Raw genomic sequence first — 19,375 nt, 5'->3', positions numbered from 1 at the left:
CAGGACGGCCCCAGTGAGTCTGGGGGGATTTTGGGGGGCTTTTTGGGGGATTTTGGGAGGGTTTTTGGGATTTGGGGGTGGCTTTTTTGGGCTTTGGGGAATTTTATTGGGAGTTTATCGGGAATTATTGGGGTTTTTGGAGACAATTACTGAGTTTTGGGGGTGTTGTGGATTTGGGGGGTTTTGGAATTTGGGGGATTTTATTGGGGTTTTGTGGGGGGTTGGTTGTTTTGGGGCATTTATTGAAGTTTTTGGGAGTATTTTTTAATTTGAGTGGGTTTCACTGGTATTTTGTGGGATTCTCTGGGGTTTTGGAAGATCTTATTGTAATTTTGGGGGCATTTTGGGGGACCTTGGGTGGTCTGAGGGGGCTTTGGGGTTGTCCCCAGTTGTGGGGAAGGGCTGAGAGGCACTAAAATCTCCTTCAAAGCCCAGAAAATCCCAATAAAACCCACAAAATCCCAATTAAATCTCACAGAATCACATTAGAACACCCTAGAATCCCAATCAAAGTCCACAAAATCTATTGAAATCCCAACAACCCCCCCAAAAATCCCAATTAAACCCCACCAATCCTCCCAAAAATATGCCCAAAACAACAAAAAGTCCTACAAAATCCCCCCAAGACCCAAAGAAATCTTGGCAGCATCCAAAAAAACCCCACAAACCCCCCGCAAATCCCACCAAAGAACAAAAAAAAAATCCTCAAAATTCCTGGACCTGCAAAGAATCCTAATAATGCTCCCAAAAATCCAATAAAATTCCCCAAATGCCCCAATAAAACCCCCAAAATTCTGGAGACTGTCACTGTCCTGGTTCAGGGCAAGTTTGGGAGAGAACCCCCCACAGGGCTCCTCTAGGAAAGCAGATTCAGTCGCCCCTCCCCCAACCGGTCCGGGAGAAAATACCTCCTTGGAGAAAAGTGGAAAAACCTGTTCATTAAACAATAAAACTTAAACAATATTAAACAATGAAACTCTTTGCTGCTCCAAAAGAGATGACAAACTCACCAAGTCCCCCCTAGGTTGCAGTTCAGCTCACTCAGTCTCTGCTCAGCCCCTCCGGTGCTGGAAATGCCGCGGCCCAGGCCCGGCCCGGTGGCCACAGGTGGAGCTGCCGGTGCTCTGCTGGTGTTCAGTCCAGAGCAGGTGTGAACAGGGCCAAAGAAAAGGGAAAAACCACAGTCTAGAGAACTTCTTTGCCTCACCTAGCTAAACTAACTAAAAGCAAAGGAGAGCTCTGTCCCGCTGTCTGTCTGCCGACAACACAGTCCAGGAGCAGGAATGTGGAGGAGTGAGTTGTGTCTGAAAACAAACTGCTGCTGCTTCTCTCTCTCCTTCACTCTCTGGAACAAGTCTTAAAGGTGCAAAACTTATTATTCAGCACAAACAGAACAAGACGACTGGGGATAAAAGCATCATATAGTCAACCTATAACACTGCTACACTCAGGGAGAACAGAGCAAGTTCTGTGAGGCAAAGTGGTGAGTGGAGAGTGAGGAGAGGTGGTCTGTCATTCTGACCTGTTCAGAGTTTCTCTGGGATTTAACCTTTCTCAGGTGGAGGGTCATCACCTTCCAACCTTTCCCTTAAAAAGTGACCAGGTGCTGCTGAGAGCAGATGGATCCACCACAGCCCAGCTCCACATTTGTAGACAAGGACTCACGTTGCTCATTCCACCAACCCAGCAGCATTTTCAGGGTCACAACACCTCTGCCTTTCCCTGTCAATCTTATAACTCTGAGATGCCCTAGGACAGATTTGTACCCTGGACTGAAGTTCCCAGCTTGGACTGAAATCTCAGGGAGACTTCCAGATGTTCCTATGATGGCATTGGATGAAGGGAGATGCAGCTCCTTCCCTGGCTGCACTGACAGCATTGCCCAGAGCCAGGCACTGGGGACAGCATCACCCTGAGCCAGCTGTGCCCCCTGCCAGAGCCCCCAGGGCCGGGCAGCTGCTCCCAGCCCTGTGCTCTGCAGAGGGAACTGGGCCTGGGGCTGCAGAGCTGCCCCACGGCTCTGCTGCAGCTCTGCCTGCACAGGAGGGGCTGCACGCCTTGGAGCCCCGGCCCTGAGGGCAGAGGCTTGGCTGGGGGCACAGGAGGGAGGGGGCTTTTTCAGAGGGAGGGGCTGAACTGGAGGAGATCCTGTGGACATCTCTGATCTCTCCCTGCGACAGCATTTCTGAGTTTGGTTTACTCTCATTGCCTGATCTTCTGTCTTCCTGGAGATTTTCCTCCTGCAGGTGTTTCCCTGTGCCTGATCTCTCTGTGCCAGCATTCACAGACCCTAAATCTCTGGGCACTCTCCTTGGCTTGACAGAACCCTCCCTGTTTGCAGGGCACTGGCTGGGGCAGGTTCTGTTTGCAGCTTGGAAAAAGGACAGCTCAGACTGAGTCTGATGGCTCCAGCAAATGTGAATCTTGGGCTGTCCATGGGCAGAGTGGCTGCTTTGGCGGGGCTTGACAGCTGGCCTGCAAGCAAAGCTGAGTTAATAGAAGAAATAACAATTGATGATTTTCGGTGTATCCATAGCAAGGAAGAAGACAAGGCCGTCAGCATGGAAACCGATTAGAAAAGATACATGAGAATTTTTGTAAGCTAGACTACGTGCCTAAGTGGATGTGTATACGTGCCTTATTAAATTTCTGTAAAACTTTTGCCAATTATATTGACACTGATTGCTTGGCACCAATGAATATAAAAAGTTATTGTGATGTAGTTAATAACTTAAGATCACGCTTTGTTAAGGGTGTATGAACTGGAGAACATGCAGAGTAAAAACTTTTTTTCTTCCTGGACTTTGGTCACGTGTGTATGTCACGTCTGGCCTAAAGGTGACATTTGGTGCTACCCTGACCTGATGGAACTGCCGGGCGAGGGGCAGTGAGCACAGAGCCCAGCGAAGCTGAGAGCAGCAGGGAGCAGCTGCCAGTCTGGACCTGATTCTGACACCTGGAAAAAAGGTGAGCTGCTGGGAACAATGGGAAATAATTTAACAAGTGAAGAACAGATTGTTTTATATACATGGAAAACGTCCTTAAAAAGAAAAGGAGTTAAAACAACAGACTATGCTCTGCATAGTATTTAATTATGGGCAAAGTCTCAAAATTTTAAGACTGATGTAACTACTGCTTTTAGTGTTAGAGCTTGGAAAGAAGTTGGAGAAAAACTCTGGAAGTAATTCAGAATGGGGATAAAGCAGCTGCAGATTTATCCCCTACTTGGAGGTTGCTTTATAACACCTTAAAGGAGTGGAAAGCAGAGCAGGACAAGAAAGACCTGGAGGAGGAACTCGTAGTTGCTGGGGAGCAGCAAAGGGGAGAAGCTCAGCCTGAGTGTTCTGCTGGGATTTTTTCTGCAGAGACTGTTGCCGGGTCTGTTGCTATGGGAAAAGTTGATAAGGCTTCTTCGTGTTTGTCTGCAAAAGGCTTCAAATCCACGTACCCCTCCCCCATAGAGCCACTAGCTGAACTTAATGTTAAATCTAACTCTGAGTCCTCGGCACAGTGGCCGGCTAAGATGACCTTAAAAAAGAAATAAATTGAGCCATCTGCTCCTTTGCTTGATTCTGACTCTGAACTGCATGAACACATGGAAATATTAACTCTTTCTCCTCCTTTGTTTTCTGATTCTGATAGTGACCATGAGGAAATTACAGGGGTTAAAAGGTCTGACTTAATGCATACTTCTGTTTGCTGTAAAACTGGTAATAGAAATAAGCTTTGTAGAACTGGTAGTAGAAATAACCTTGGTAAAACTGGTAGTAGAATTAAGCTTGGTGTTTCAAAAGCTCAGCCTTCTGATAATGTCACTGTAACTGTTCGTGATTCTTTTCGGTGCTGGGAATATGTTAGAAGTAAAGCAGTTGAGATAGGAGGCTGGGATTTAATGGAGAAAATAGGCACACCAAAGGGCTTGGATGCTCTTGATATGGATGCTAATAGTGTTGCTACTAGTGTTGGTAATGGTAAAATGGCTTTTTCTGTGTTTAAAGCAGTTCCTAATTCAGGATGAAGTGATAGTCATGAGGTTTTTGCATGGAAGGTTGTGCAGGATCTTCAGTCTAAAGTAGCTAAATTTGGTATTAATTCTGCTGAAGTAATGCAATTAATTCGTATTGTTAATACAGATTTGCTGTCTCCTTATGGTATTGTGCATTTGGCAACTGTTTTGTTTCAACCAGTGCAGTATAACGTATTTCAAGAAAATTGGAGGCAATTAGCTGAGCAAACAGCTTTAGATAAAATGAAACTACCTCAGCAGGATCCTCGTCCTGCTGTAGGAGTTGATGTTTTGCTTGGTCAAGGGCCTTTTTCTAATCCAGATTTACAGGCATGGTGGGATCCCCTGGTTTTAACACAGGCTCAACAATTAGGTGTGAACGCTATAAAACAATGGAAATGGCAGATCCAAAACAAAAATATGTCACTATAAAACAAGGTCTTAAAGAACCTTTTCTGCAATTTGTAGAAAAAATTGCTGCAGCAATTGAAAAACAGGTAGAGGATGAGAAATTAAGGGAGATTCTATGTAGGCAATTAGCCACTGGCACAATGTGGGAACTGTTCCTCCTCACCTCCTCCCTCATCTCCTCTCTGAGTTCTTGGACTACAGCAGAGACATGAGCCTGCATCAGGACATTGATCATACTTTCATAATTTCTCAGCTTGTTGGCAACAGAGCCCACTGTCTCTCGGTTGGTATCGGCATTAATTGTTGCAATGAAGGTGGTGTATTGAGATGGCCCCAGATTTGCCAGACTCCAACACATTTGCCCTGTGCACCTGACCTTGTCGGGGTCATTATCATGCTGTCCATCCCTCCCAAAGAGAACCTCCAATACTGACACTTCTCTCAGCTGCTGGATCCCTTCCTCCCCCCTCAGAGGGTCTTCCAGCACATTCTATGGTGGTGCTCCTGCATTCCCTCCCTGCGGACAAACCTCTCTCTGGAACTCACTAAAAGCTGCTCCCAGAGGGAAAGGGAGCCTGGCTCCCTTACAAAAATCTGATTGATACCTGAGTCCTGGGTCAAGGGTCCCAGATTCCTTGCCTCACCACCATCCAGTTGCACACCTGTACCCATAAGGTCCCAGACCCAGAGTAACCAGATTGTACAAGCCTCACATCCCCTTTGTACAATGTCTTTGTGCAGATTACAGAGATTTTTGTACATCAGGGACTCAGTGATGATCTCAACTCTTGTCTCTCCTGCGGGTTGTGAGTGCCCTCATTTCTTATCCTCATCTGGGTGCTCTGGCTTCATCTTAGATCTCCTTGTTTCCACTGGGGCAACTGCTGCTGGCTGTGATTGCCTTTGCAGTTCAGCTGGAACCTGGACAGTTGTAACATCTGTGGGTTCCACTGCTGCACCTTCAGACTCTCCCTCTTTGAGGCAGGGGAAGGGTTTTTCACCAGCTGTGGAAATGTACTCCTTCAGCATCTGGCCCATCTTTTTCACTAGAACCCCCACCCAACCTGGGTGGTTCATTTCTGAGATGGGCTGTGGGGCAGGGTCAGGCTCTGGGACAGCAGCATCCCTTGTCTCTGGGGTAGGTGTCAGCATGGTTATCCAGGTTAATCTTCCCTTATCTCTGAATGCTAAATGTAACAGGCCTATCAGCAACACCAACCACAGTATGGTATCATTAGCATTTAGAGTGGATCTGAACCCTTTGAAAACCGGTGGGGCAGACCCAAAGAGCTGGGTGAAGGGCTGGGAGAAAATTTCCCCCAGTGTCATTTCCTCACAGTAAGTACCATTATTAAAGTAACCCCAAAACATACACTTAGTGTCTGATAGCTCTGAATCCATGTGCCTGCCTTCCAGAGAAAGTTAAAAATCCATTAATCCCTCACCTTATTAAGCCATAAAGCAAACTGGATAATAGCCACAGCAACCTTAGCTATGGTTACCCTGTGTTCTCAAGGATGGCCAGGCTGGTCCTGATGGGGCAGAAGGAAGAGCTCCAGGCCCTCTGTGAGGGTGGTGAGGGCAGTGGGCTGTCAGCAGGGGCTGGCTGGGTGAGCTGCAATCCCTGGGCAGGGAGCTGCAATCCCTGCCCTGGCTGTGGTGGGCTTTGCTCCTTGTGTGGATGAGGGGTGCTGTGGGCAGAGCACACAGAGATTTCAGGGATGTGGGCAGGGGGATTCATGGCCGGCACCTTGCAGCTGATCCCCTTGGCCCCTCCTCTCTTGTGGCCATGGCAAGAGCTGGGTGGGATGGCTCTGGCAGAAAGGTCTCCTTGGATTCCTGCACATCCAGGTTCTGACTGTGGCTCTGTTCCTGTCTCTTTCAGCCCTTCAAGGCCTGAGTGAAGACAACAGCCCCTCCTGCATAAGCATATTTGTTCAGGTGATGTTTGAGGGAAGAGCTGCAGAACGACTTTCATCTGCTGGCTCAGAAGAACCAGTGTCTCTTTAAGACCTCCAGACCCCTTGGAAGGTGAGACCACCTGGAGAGCAGAGGAGATCAGCTGGAGCTCCAGGCACAGCTGATGACTGGCACAGCTGAGCCTGTGGGAAGCTCCCATAGCTCCTGCCTTCTCTCTTGCTGTTGACAGCCCTCAGAACCTGCCCATTCCCTTTCTTCCCTCCCAGCTCATCCCTTTGCTTTGCCTTCCATTAATAAACTGTTTGGCTTCTTTGCTTTACCTGCATCTCTGTGGAGCTGGAACGATGCAAATCCGGAGCCCTGGGACACACAGGCCCCTCCTGCCATTCTCTTCCACACCGTGTTTTGTGCACAGACACAGAGAAACGAGGGCAGATCAGGCTGGGAAGGTCCCTGTGCTGAAGGTCCAGTTCCACAACACTGTGGAGTTACAGATCTTGCTGAGCACCCTGGAGCCCCTGGACTTTGGAAGAGCAAACCTGAGGATGCTCTGAACCCAGCTGTGATGGATTCCATGGCAAGCATCCATGGAGGGCAAAGGAGCTTGGAATGCTGGAAGGTTTCAAGAACAGCTTCCTGAAAGCACAGCAGTGCTCCATCCCTGCACAGGATCAGGAAGAGGGCAGAACCAGAGACCATCTGGGCTTAACAGAGAGCTTTGGGTGTGCCTAAGGGCAAATGAAGCAGCAGCACGGTGCCTGAGACTCGGAGGCGCGACCGTGCCAGTGCCCGGAGCGCTGTCAGGCAGTGCTGGGATCCCAGGTGTGGTTCTGGTCCCCACAACCGAGGAATGGCAGCCCCAGGCTCAGACCCAGTCAGAAAGCCAACCAAGTGAGACCAGAGGGAGGGCACCCTTCCAGTTTCTCTTGGGCATGGCTGTAAAACAGCCCCTGCTGCTTCATCCTCCGCCTGTGTTTGGGGTGTGCTGGTGGCAGAGCCAGCCAGGTTGTGCTCTGCCTTCCAAAGCCTGTTGGGAGCCAGCATGAAAAGTGCTGTGTGCACAGCTGAGAGTCCTGGAAGGTGCTGGCAAGAGCATCCTGCAGGAACAGGGCTCTGGGCTCTGGCTGGGAACAGCCTGGTTTTGCTGCTGTGACCGCAGGCAGGAGTTGAGGCAGGTGAAGAGGCTGTGGGCAGCTTGTGTTTGTAGAGGGCCTGGGGCTGCACCTCTGAACCTCCACCTGGAAACACACTTGGGGGAATACGAGCTAGAGCTGGAGTGCCTGTCCTGAAAGGACCTGAAGCCATTCAGCCTTGCCAGCTTTTCTTAAGAGTGTATTGGTGTTCCCCAGGAAAGCTACACATTTGGGGAAATGCCTTTGGAGGAAAGGGGCTTGCTTCTCAAGGAAAGTGCTTCCCAGGGAGCTCCCAGTGAGGTGGGAAGGGTGATCCAGGAACCATAGGCCTGGCAGCCTGAGCTTGCCACCGAAGAAGGTATTGGGGCAGATCCTTCTGAGTGCCATCCCCTGGCATGTGCAGGGAACCAGGGGGTCTGCTGGAGGGTGGGAAAGCTCTGCAGAGGGACAGGGACAGCTGGGGGTCCTGGCGGGGTGTTGAGAGCTTCTGTGTGGTAATTTGGGGGTGTTGGTGTTTGTGGGTTGTTGGGGAAGGAGTTGTCTGGAAGGTGAGAAGTGTAGGCTGGAATTTGAGTCAGATTTAAAGCAGCATCTGTGGTTTGGCACAGATTTGGTTACAGAGGGCAGAAAGACTATCTGTGACTATTCTTGTTCATGGTCCTGATTTTCCTGCAGGGAACAAGAGGGGAGAGCTGTACTTTACTGGCCACTTAGATATCTGTACCAGGGGGAGGATTAGCCCTTTTGCCATCTACTCATTTGTTTGGGCTACTATTGTAACACTGAGTGGATTTTAATTTCTTGAGAGCTTTTATTCTTTAAGAGAATTAGGATAATATCATCTCTTCATAGAAAACCATTTGCAAAAAAAAGAATGGCCCTTTTTTTACCTCTGTGCAGTATTTTAAGTGACTCTCACTGGATTATGTTAAGGCAAGTTAGTTGCTGCTTTGAGACAGAAAGCAGAATTCCAACTCGTCACGTTCTCAGGCCATCCCAATGAAGTTGGGAAGTTTGCAACTTTTTGGAACTACTTGAGTTGAGCAACGGGAAGTAATGCTTTTCTGAAGTGAGGATTCCTGAATGCCAGATTCTTCTGTGCCTTTGCCACTAAGGTGTTTTTGTGCTGAAGGAAATTACTACAATGAGAAAATCATTTCAGCATGGAGTGAGAACTTCTGACCCAGACCAAGTGTTGCCAGCAGTGTCTCCAGGTGCTCCTGCCAACAGCCCCTGCAGGAAGGAGCACAGTCCCCAGTGCCTGTGGGCTTTGGCTCCCTCTGGCACAGAAGCCCCCCAGGGGCACAGGTCTCTGGGACAGGAGATGGGCACCAGCGCTGCCAGGGCTCGGAGGGTGGTAGGTCTGCTTGGGCAGGGACTCTGCCACACCTGCTGATGTCAGCGCTCTCCAGGCCCCAGGGCCCAGAGCAGCATTCATGCCCTGGCCCACACGTTCCATGTCCATGCCACACCCGTGGGTTTAGGATGGCCACCAGCCAGGACGTGTCCCAAGGAGGCCGAGCCAGCTTCCCTGGAAGGCCCCGTGCCCTTCCCAGTGCAGCTGTGTTGGCAGCCCTGGAGGCTCCTTCTGCTGCCCTGAGCCCACAGAGCAGGGCAGCATTTGCTGATGGTTTGAGCTGTTCCTAAAAACCCTGTCGGGCTGTCTTAGACACTTGGGGTGAGAGATTCCTTCAACCTGGGCCACTTTGGGTGGGCTGGGGGCGGCCCCAGGGCAAGGGGCAGTGTGTGCAGGGGCCCTTTGTGACACGGAGCAGCATGGGCACCGTGGCATAGAACGGGTGTCCAAGGGCCCTTTGTGACACGTGGTGACATAGGAGCTGGCAGTGACAAGAGCACACCACAGTGCTCAGAGCACACAACGGAACAGGACAGGACAGAGTGGTGCCGTGAGGAGCCCCCACACAGCGCGCTCGTTCCTGTCCAAACCAGAGCCTTTCCGAGGCGTTATTGCTGCAGCTGAGCTCGAGACCAGACCACAGGACTTGCCGACCCGTGGTCTCCCTGAGCCTTCTCTTCTGCAGGTGCCCTTGAGGGCAGAGCGTGGGATTTGGTGCCCTAGAGGCATCTCCCATCCCTGCTGCCAGTGCCCTCGAGGCCAGACCACAATCCTTGACAGGAGTCTCCTGTCCTTGTGGCAGGAGCCCTTGGGACCGAGTGCAGGACTTGCTGTCCTGTTGCCTTCCTGAGGCTTCTTACTTGAAGGTGCCTTCCAGGCACCACTGCAGGACTTGCTGACTCTGAGCTTTTCTGAGGCATCTCTCCTGCAAATACCAACAAATCCAGTCAGAGACATGGAGCAGAGACCCCTGAGAGTGCCCAAGCTGGCCTGGGTAGAGGAGGAGGAGGAGGAGGAAGAAGGCCCTGGAGCTGCCCCAGCACAGGAGACTGAAGAGGTGGTGCCGTTCCAGCCACCGCAGGAGGGTGAGTGGCAGAGCTGAGCTGCAGGACTGGTGCCTGCAGCTGGCTTGACCCAATGCCATGCCATGCCATGCCATACCATGCCATGCCATACCATGCCATGCCATCCCCTGGGGACATGCCTACGGACAGGACAGAAGAGGGGCCAGGCAAACACCCCGCAGTGGCCGTGCTCCATCCTCCTGGGACTTCCTAGGGCTCTCCCTGCCTGGGGAGAGCAGGACTGGGCTGTGTTCTTCGGCCTCTCCCGCAGCCCCTCAGCTCTGTCTGCACTCACTCTTTGCCAGATGAAGCCCTGGAGCGCACGGGAGAGCAGGAATCCAGCCATGGCCGCTTCCGCAGCACAGCTCAGGTACCTGCAGCCATCCCCACCTGTGCTGGGCCTGCTTTCCCTGCTCAGCCGAGCACCATGTGTGCAGCATTCCATGAAACATCCCTGCCTTCCTGCCCTTCTCCTACAGTTCATCTGCCAATTCATGAAGAGAATGAAGGAGGAAGAGACCATCGCCATGGGCACTGGGCTCAGACCATACTCACCCATTTTCCAGACTAAGACCAGTGCTGCCCTGCTGTGTATGCTTGTAGAGGAAGATTTTTACAATCCAACGCAAGTAAGCAGCCTGTGGGCTGGGTTTGATTCTCCCAAAAATTGCTTGGCCTCCCAAGCCATTCATGCTGGTTGCTGTGAGCCTTTGAGGCCACATGGCAGTGTGGTGGCAAGGGAAGCACTTCTCTGGGGACACTGGGGGACATTCCTCCTTCTGGCAGCTTTCCAAGTCTCCCTTGGCCTTCTCCAGGTGCCTGCCATGGTGAGGTACATCCACCAGTGGCTCATGGCCAATGATTCTGACGTGCACAGGCTGGACAAGCCTCTGCTGGATCTCACAGAAGCACAGCCAGATGACGCAGTGGTGACGCTCCTGCGTCTGGCCCCGTCCTGTGACAGGTATGGGGCCCACCTGCCCAGAGGGCTCAGGGCTCCCCAGCCCATCACCCTGTACAGCCTGTCCCAGGTGTCTGACCAACAGAGAGTTCCAGGGCCCTCTGGCTGCTCCCTTTCCCAGCCCTGGCATGTCAGCCCCTGAGCCTGCTGCCATGCTCCCTCCCTGCCCCTCAGAGCTCTGTCCCCAACGGGCTGGGCTGCCTGGGTGCTGCTGGCGAGGGGCAGTGGGCAGAGGCAGAACTGGCAGCCAGCTCAGCTCCCCCTCGGTGCTCTGTCTGAGACTACCTGAGACGGAGCTCTAACCCCACAGAGCTGCCATGGCCATGTGGAAGACCATCATGGGCTCAGCCAGGACTGTGGAGCTGGTGCAGCTGACACTCCTGGATGTGCTGGGGAGCTGGCCAGAGCACAGCACGTGCACGTCCGATGGGGACGAAACGGGTGTCATTGCCCTGGCTGTGAGTTTCTGACACTGGCCTTTGCTCTCCATCCCCCTTCCCCCACTGCATCTCCCTGCCTCAGGCGCTGGCCTCAAACCTGGCCCAGGGGCAGCTTCAGGCCTGCCAGGCCCCGTGCTCCCCCTGTGTCTCTCTGGGCCTCTTCCTGCCAAGCTCGGGCCCTGCCACACGGACACCTCAGCACTGAGCACTGTCTCAGGGGTCTTTGTTCTTTGCAGGCAACTGTGGTGATGTGGAAGATCCTCCAGGTGCCCTGTATCCCACGTATATTGAAGGTGTATTTCCCCCGCCTCTTTGTGCATCTGCTCTTCCAAGTGTTCTTCAGCACTCTGGATATGCCAGAGGAGGTCGATACCTTCTGGAAGGGATGCCAGGAAGAGCACGGCCTTGCCACCAGCCCAAACAGGTGCTCCATCCTGTTTCCCTGCCACGTGGCCTGCGAAGGAGCCAGTGCTGCCAGTGTGACCTGGGCTTTGCTCTGCACACAGGTTTGCAGTGCAGACCCTGAAGTCCCTGCTCTGCCTTCTGCGGTGTGAGGATGTGGTGGTGGCAATGGAACGCAGGCGTGGCTGGGACACGCTGCTCTCTGTTGACACCCACCACTTTGCTGTGGCTCTGCTGGGCAGGTGAGACCCCTTCTCCCCACTGCCTCTGACATTTGTGCTCTGTGCCCAGGTGCCCCACACAGTCCCCGTGGTCGTGGGCTACAGGGCCCTGTCACTGAGGAATGGCCAAGCACACTGGGAAAGGCAGGGAGAGGAGGGTGCCCATGAGCAACCAACTCCCACATGGCCCAGGGCTCCTTGCTGGAAGGCTGGTGGGGAAAGATTTCAACTCTGTGAGTCACTCCTGGCAGAGGTTTGCCCACTGGCTCAGGGTCTTGTTTCCTTTTTCCTCTTGTCAGAGAAATTTGCCAATCAGACATACACTTTTGTTCCGAGATTGCATTCTACCTGCTCAGCATGCTCGGCAAAGAAATGCCATACTGGGATTTCCCTGCCCTGGCATTCCTTGTGGAGGTGAGCCTCAAGGCCAGCACTGCCTTGCTGAGCTGCCTCCCAGCTCTCTGCCCTCTTGTAGCCACAGCTGCCAGGACAGTGCCCATGCCCTGTGCTGCTGCCTGGGCCCAGCCCTGTGCGGTTCCGGGCTCCTGCTGGCCGGGTCCCCTGTCACTGCCCTGTGCCTTTCAGGTCCTCGAGTGCCTGGACTTGAGGGAATGCAGTGACAGTGTTCTGGAGATCATGTCAGAGAACCTGCAGAGCGAGCACAGGGCGAGGCGTTACTTGGCCCTCAGAGGCCTCGTAGTGCTGGGCAAGAATCCCTTGATGGTGAGGAGGGGACAGTGGCTGAAGCCGTGCAGGCAGCGTGGGGCTGGGCAACGCAGTCGCTTGGCCTTGCCTGTGCTTTGGGTGCTGGGGCAGCTGCTCCCAGCTCTCCTGCCTCCTGCTTCAGCTGCCCGAGTGCTTCGGGACAGGCCTTTGGCCTCTGGGCCCAGCAGCAGCAGGGTGGTGTTTCACAAACTTGTGTTCCACGCAGGCTGAAAAAATGGGGAGCCTGACTGAAAGTCTTGTGGAGCTCCTGGAGGAAAATGATAGTGACATGGTCAGGATGACCATTCTTCTACTCAGATATTTGCTCCTGGATAATGGTGCCCAAATACCCACCCCCATCGCCCTGCAGCTGGCTGAGGCACTCCTGCCACTCTTTGACTGCGTAAGGCTCTGTGCCCACGGCCACTGGCTGCTGCCCGGACACTCGGTGCCCTGTGGAGATGCAGCCCTGTGCCCTGGGGGGTCTGAAGCAGCTGATGCTGAGGTCTTTTGCCCTTGCTTTCATACAGGATGATAGCCAGGTGCAGCTGAGCTCCATGTGTGTCTTTCAAGAGATGCTGGACTTATTAACGCCAGAGGGAAGAAAAGCCCTGAAGTCACACGTGCGCCAGAGCCTGCTCCCACTCTACTTCCACTGCCATGATGAGAATCAGCTTGTAGCTGAGGTGAGGACTTGTGGCTGGCTGCTGTCCCCACGGGAGGGGGCTGGGCTGCCTTCTGCCCTGGCACTTTGCGGGCTGCAGCCTCCTCCAGGCTGTGGCACTGGGATGCTCCTGTGCCCTGGCCTGTGGGGCCATCTCCACATCTCTGCTGCTCCCCAGGCCTCCCGGGAAATGCTGCATTCTTCAGCCAGATTCCTGAAGAGGAGGGATCTCGATCAAGTGCTACAGGCGGATCAGACATGGAGGTTTGGCGAGAGCCTGGTAAGGACTGCCAAGTTTCCCTGGCCTCAGCCTGGAGAAGGCCCCCGAGGGCGGTGCTCAGTGTGCGGGGCGGGCAGCTGTGCCGCTGCCCGCTGCTGCACGCCGAGGCCGCGCAGGCTCTTCTCCAGGCTCCCGTGGGCCCGAGCCGGGTGCCCGTGGAGCCTCGGCCCGGCGGAGCTGCGGGGCGGGCCGGCACCGCGGCTCCGCGGGCAGCAGCCGGCCCTCTGCCCCTCCCCTCGGGAGCCCGGCGCCAGCGGCTGCTGGCCCCGCCTCAGGGCTGTGCGGGCAGGGGAGGCCGGGGCTGGGCGCAGGCAGCGCCCGGCCGAGGGGCTGAGCCCGCGCCAACCCTTCCTTCCCTCCCGCCGCTCTCTCCAGCTGGCAGAGGACAGGAGCGGAGCGGCCGAGCACCTGCGCCGGGCCCTGCGCTACCTGCAGAGCCCACAGGAGCCCCTGCGAGAGGCGGCCATCAGGTTCATGGGTGAGCCACGAGCCCGGGCTCCCTCCCCGGCCCGCCGCAGCTCGGCCCCAGCCCCGCCTGCTGCCCCGGCAGTGCCGGCCGGGCCCGGCGCCGTGGAGCCCCGGCTGGCCTCGGCGCTGCTGCCGCCCTCTGGCAGCCGTGCCCTTGGGCGGCAGCGTGCGGCCAGGGCCCGGGCTGAGCCCCGCCGGGCCAGCAGGCCGTGTGGCCACAGCGCCGGCAGCGCCGCCGGCAGGGAGCTGTGCCGCTGGGGCCGTGACAGGCTCTGTGTTCACAGGGATGGCTGGGCAGTACCTGAGGGGGAAGAAGGAAGAGCTCCAGCTGATCTGCACTGGTGAGTGAGGGCAGCGGGCTGGCAGTGGGGGCTGGTGGGGGCAGCTGCAAGCCCTGCCCCGGCTGCAGAGGGCTCTGCTCCCTGTGCGGACGAGGGGCAGCGTGGGCAGAGCACACAGAGATTTCAGGACCACGTGGGGGATTCGTGGCCAGCAGCTTCGGGCTGGTCCTGTTGGTCCCTGCTCCCTCCTGGCCATGCCTAGAGCCGGCTGGGATGGCCCTGGCAGGGGGCTCTCCTCGGGTCTCTGCCAATCTGGGATCTGACCATGGCTCTGTTGCTCTCTCTTTCAGCCCTTGAACACCTGACAGAGGACATCAGCAGTGCCGTGTCAGACATGGCACTTCAAACATTGTATGTCCTCTGGGCACTGCAGAGTGAGCGATATACCCTCTTCCAGAGGCTGCAAGATCAATTCCGCAGGGCATGGAGGACATGGCCTCGTCTGTCGGGGCTCGACTGGCTGCGCTGCTGGAGCTCTGCAGAGAGCTGATCCCAGAGGCTCTGTCTGCTGGGGCCACCTGAGCCAGCAGGAATTCTCAGTTTCTTTAGGATTGTTCTTCTTTTTGTTTTTTTTCTTTAGTCTATGAATATAGACTGTGTTATAATACACAGACTCCCAGGAGTTTTCTTTTGCTGCCCAGGGTCTGCAGGTCATAGGGGAAGAGGGGGAAAAGGGTGCCTGGGCTCAGCCAGCTGCCCAGACGTGCAGTGTAGCAGGGAAAATGGTCAGAAGGCCCTTGGCCTTTGGTGGTTCTTCTGAAGCCTTTGTGCTGCCGACAGAGCGGCTGGGCAGGGGCCGGAGCTGCAGGGATCCTAGGATCCTACGAGTGTTCCAAGTGTGGGAAGAGGTTTCGGATCAGCTCCAGTCTCATCCTGCACTATCAGATTCACTCAGAGGAGAGGCCCTTCCTCTGCCCTGACTGTGGGAAGGGATTCAAGTGCAACTCCACCCTCATCACCCACCGGCACATCCACACTGGGGAGAGGCCCTACGAGTGTCCCCAGTGTGGGAAGAACTTCTCACAGAGCTCTACCTTGACCAAACACCAACGGAGGCACCGGTAAGGGAAGCCCTGCGAGTGCCCCGAGTGCAGGAAGAGCTTAGTGCGCTGCTCCAGCTCCATCCCCCACTGGAGGAGCCACTTTGGGCACAGCCCTGGTCACCCACATTCCCTGTGATCCATTTTGGGAACACACCTGGCTGCTTATCCATGTGTTTGGCCTTAATTTTTTTCTCTTCTCCATCTCTCTGTACTCCAAAAGCCAAGAGGGATCGATCTGTCGCCTCAAATCCCACTGAAAAGAACTGTATTTTTACCCAAAATGGCTCAATTCCACCTCAAATTTCTTGTTCCCTCCTCAAAAAAAGTCAGTCCCAGGCCAAATTCGCTCCATGCCACAGCTGCCAGGCTGAGATGGAGTTGGGAGGAGATTGGGAGAAGTGGGATCCCAGTTTGGAGCAGTGGGATGGGGATTGTGTGGGGCTGGCTGGGTGGGATGTATTTGATAGCAAATAAAACTTTCAGAGTTACTGATTTCTGTCCTGTTCATTTTCAGTCAGTTCTGTTTGCAGTGATGCCTTCTCAGCTGATTAAATTCCTGTAAAAATCCCATTTTTCTAAATCATCTAACCCAAACATTTTTCTAAATCATCTAACCCAAACAACCCAAAAACCAATATCCAAATAAAACCACCCACACACAATTTTTTAAAAATAATTTTAATTTTTTAAGAGTACTTAAGGATGTTATTAAAGTTTAATTGTTTGGTTAAAATGTGTGAGAAATTATAGTGGTGTTTGATTTTGTGTTTAGTATATTTGTAATATGAATTGTTTAACTAAGGTGTGTTAGATTGCATGTTAGTTTTTTTAGATATTTTTTATCTGAAGTATATTAGCCATTGAGTTAAAACTTTCAAAAGTTATTTCTTGGTATATAATTTGTTTATATAAATTTATTGGTAATGTTATAGTAATATGTTTTGCTGTTTTGGGTTGAATCATTATTGGAATATCGTAAGTAAGAGTTGAAATTACTATATTTCATTTTCATCATTATTATTTCATTTTATTTATTATTTATTTATTTATAATTTTATTCTAATGTTTTGAGATGATAGGAAGGAAATTCTAGGGCAGGAACATTGTTTCCTGGCTTGGAACTGGAATTCCAGACTCTGGGAGTGTATGCAGGACCACACAGACTGGGATCAAATATGGACTGGGATCAAATATGGGCTGAGATCAAATATGGACTAGGATCCTATGAACAGGGACTGCACAGAGTGGGACCATATGGATCAGGACTACACAGACTGGGATAAACTGGACTGGGATCAAATATGGGCTGGGATCACATGGACGGGGATCACATGGACAGGGATCCTGGGGATCAGAACCCTCCAGACCGGGATAGCCTGGAGTGGGATCAAATATGGACTGGGACCATATGGGCTGGGCTCCTATGGATTGGGACCACACAGACTGGGATATACTGGACTGAGATTATACGGACTGGGATCACCTTGACTGGGATCCTGTGGACTGGGATTCTAGGGAGTGGGACCATATGGATCAGGACCACACAGACTGGGATCAACTTGTATGGGATCAAATACAGGCTGGGACCATTTTTTAAACTAACTTTGTTATAAAGATATAGTTTTTATTTCCATTGTTAATTAAGCTTAGAGAAATAGCTGCTTGTGTTAAATGCCTGCTGGGATGGGATAACATCCAGTGCACACAGGATGAGGACACCTGCACAGATCTGCCAACTATCAGCACTCCCCATCTGAAGGCAGAGTGGACCAAGGCCCAAAAACTGGAGGTGATAAAGAGAAGGAGCCAAAACCACAGCCAAAAAACCACACATGCTCTGAAAAGGCAGACCCAAGGAGGGGCCAGGTAGAAGAGTTCCTGGAAAATGTAAACAAGTTTATGGATATGCATGAGGGTCTATGAATATGCAACAGGCTGGTGTAAGGAGAAAGGTATTTCAGGGGATCCCCGAAGGGAACAGGGCGCTCCTGGCTGAGTGCCAAGATGCACCCGGCCGTAATAACCTTTGCTCCATGGTCCTGGTCTCCCATTGTCCTTTATTAAACTTTTTACATTTTCAAAGGAGGATGAACGTGTTTCTCTGCACTGAGAATGTCCTCGTCGACCTGGCCACGGGCGAGACGAAGCTCATTGACTTCAGGTGCAGCACGATCCTGCAGGACACATTCTACACCCGGATGTCAGGTGAGCCCAAAGCCGGGGCCCAGCCAGGCAGCAGGGGTTCCCCCGTTTGCTGGAATAGGGGGAAGAGGGAGGAAGGGAGGGCGGGAGAGGGATCCTTCTTCAGCCAGCTGAAGCCAAGTTGCTTTTTGGCAAGGCAGGGGCTGGCTGGGAGGGAGGGAAGGAGGGAGGGAGGGAGCAGGATATGCCTGATGAGCTGTGCCCGTGTCCCATAGGAACGCCGGAGTACAGCCCACCGGAGTGGATCCTCTTTGGCTGCTACCATGGCCAGCCAGCCACCATCTGGTCCCTGGGCATCCTGCTCTATGAGCTGGTCTGTGGGCACCTTCCTTTCCACACCAAGGAGGACATCGTCCGGGGCCAGCTCTGCTTCCCCGCCCGGGTGTCTCAAGGTGGGGATGCGCCTTCAAGGCACGAGGGGAAGAACGGGGTTGGGAGGGGCAGCTGGCACAGAAGCGTCCTGCTCTTGCAGCTGGTGAGGAGGTGGATCTCCTGGGCTTAGCTGGAGGAGGTGGCACCTGTGCCTCTGTGCTGGTGTCCTCTGCAAGAGAGGATCGATGGGAAGCTTTTGGCTGCAGCTCTGAGCACTCCTGGTGTGGCCTGAGCACTGTGGAATGTGGGAGAGCATGGACAGGAGCTTTGTCCCGCTGAGCGGCGATTTCTGGTTTCTCTCCACAGAGTGCCAGCACCTCATCAGGTGGTGTTTATGCAAGGACCCCACAGACAGACCATCTCTGGAGGAGCTTTTCGAGCATTCTTGGCTGCAGGAGCCCTGCCTGGCCCAGGAGACAGCAGAGCTGCATCCCTGTGCACAGTAGATCCAGGAACCCAGCAAGTAGCAGTGGAACACGTCTCGTGGCGCTGGAAGAAAAGCCCAGAGCGTTTCCCTGCGGCTGTGGTGCAGAGGAGAGAGCACAGCCGAGGAGATGCTTCCACTGGTCCCCGGCGAGCTGTGGAGGGAGCGGCTCCGAGCTCCCCGTCCTATTGGAGAAGTGGTGGCAGTGCAGTGAAGGTGCCACGGACTGGGACAGCAGAAACATCCCCCTGCAGCTCAGTGGCATCGTGATGTCGCTGCAAGTTGAGGCACAGCTGGCATGTTCTTCTGGAGCACAACGTGGAGCTGGGAACACCATCCTGGAGCTGGCCGCTGGCAGGGCAGAGCCGATGGGCTTTGGCTGCGGCCCCTGACTGGAGGACACGCTCTGTGCCCTGATGAAATCAAGATGAGTCCCCAGCCGGCGCAGGGGTGGGGGGATGGTGGTGCTTCCAGGCAGGGCAGGGCTCGGCCTGACCCTGCGCCAGAGGTTCCCCGCTCGGTGGCACTGGGGAATATTAATTTTTATGCTGGCCGCCAAGCTGCTTCTTGGCGGGACAGGGGACAGATGTTGTGGAAGGGGAGCCGGCTGCTGGCCTTGCTGACAGCTTCTGCCGGCCAGCCTGGCAGGGGGTGAGGCGGGAGCAGCCAGCCTGACAAAAGCATCCATCCATGTGGATGGGGGACGGGTTCCGGAGCCGTGCCCCAGCTGGTCTGCTTTGCAGGCCCTTGAGGAAGGGGGCGCGTTTACATGTGGGAAAGGTGGGGATTTTCCCCACCTGTGGGCAGGTTTAATTCTCTCATGGAGCGGTCAGACCCTCCTCAGGCCTGTGAAACAGTGACAGGCTTTGTGCTTTTTCTTGTTTCCAGGTCTTGTTTTGAATTGACTTTCATGCAATTGTTCTCTCTTTTTCCCAGGAGGATTTCACCTGGTGCCCGGACC

General features: G+C 53.7%; 2 long non-coding RNA genes and 1 pseudogene across 2 annotated transcripts; 2 read left to right on the top strand and 1 right to left on the bottom strand.

Annotated features, from left to right (window-relative positions):
- Positions 1-19,375, bottom strand: part of LOC132334622 (zinc finger protein 850-like) — an 860,268-nt pseudogene that overhangs the window by 185,439 nt on the left and 655,454 nt on the right.
- Positions 11,173-12,250, top strand: LOC132334897 (uncharacterized). Its single transcript, XR_009488544.1, has 3 exons — positions 11,173-11,310; positions 11,529-11,936; positions 12,215-12,250. It is a non-coding gene; the product is annotated as an uncharacterized LOC132334897 (long non-coding RNA).
- On the top strand, positions 14,281-15,906 carry LOC132334893 (uncharacterized). The gene is made up of 2 exons (XR_009488539.1): positions 14,281-14,373; positions 14,664-15,906. It is a non-coding gene; the product is annotated as an uncharacterized LOC132334893 (long non-coding RNA).

The sequence above is a fragment of the Haemorhous mexicanus genome, chromosome 16, assembly GCF_027477595.1.
Source record: "Haemorhous mexicanus isolate bHaeMex1 chromosome 16, bHaeMex1.pri, whole genome shotgun sequence".
Classification (NCBI taxonomy): Eukaryota; Metazoa; Chordata; class Aves; order Passeriformes; family Fringillidae; genus Haemorhous; species Haemorhous mexicanus.
This window is presented reverse-complemented; position numbering and strand designations above follow the sequence as displayed.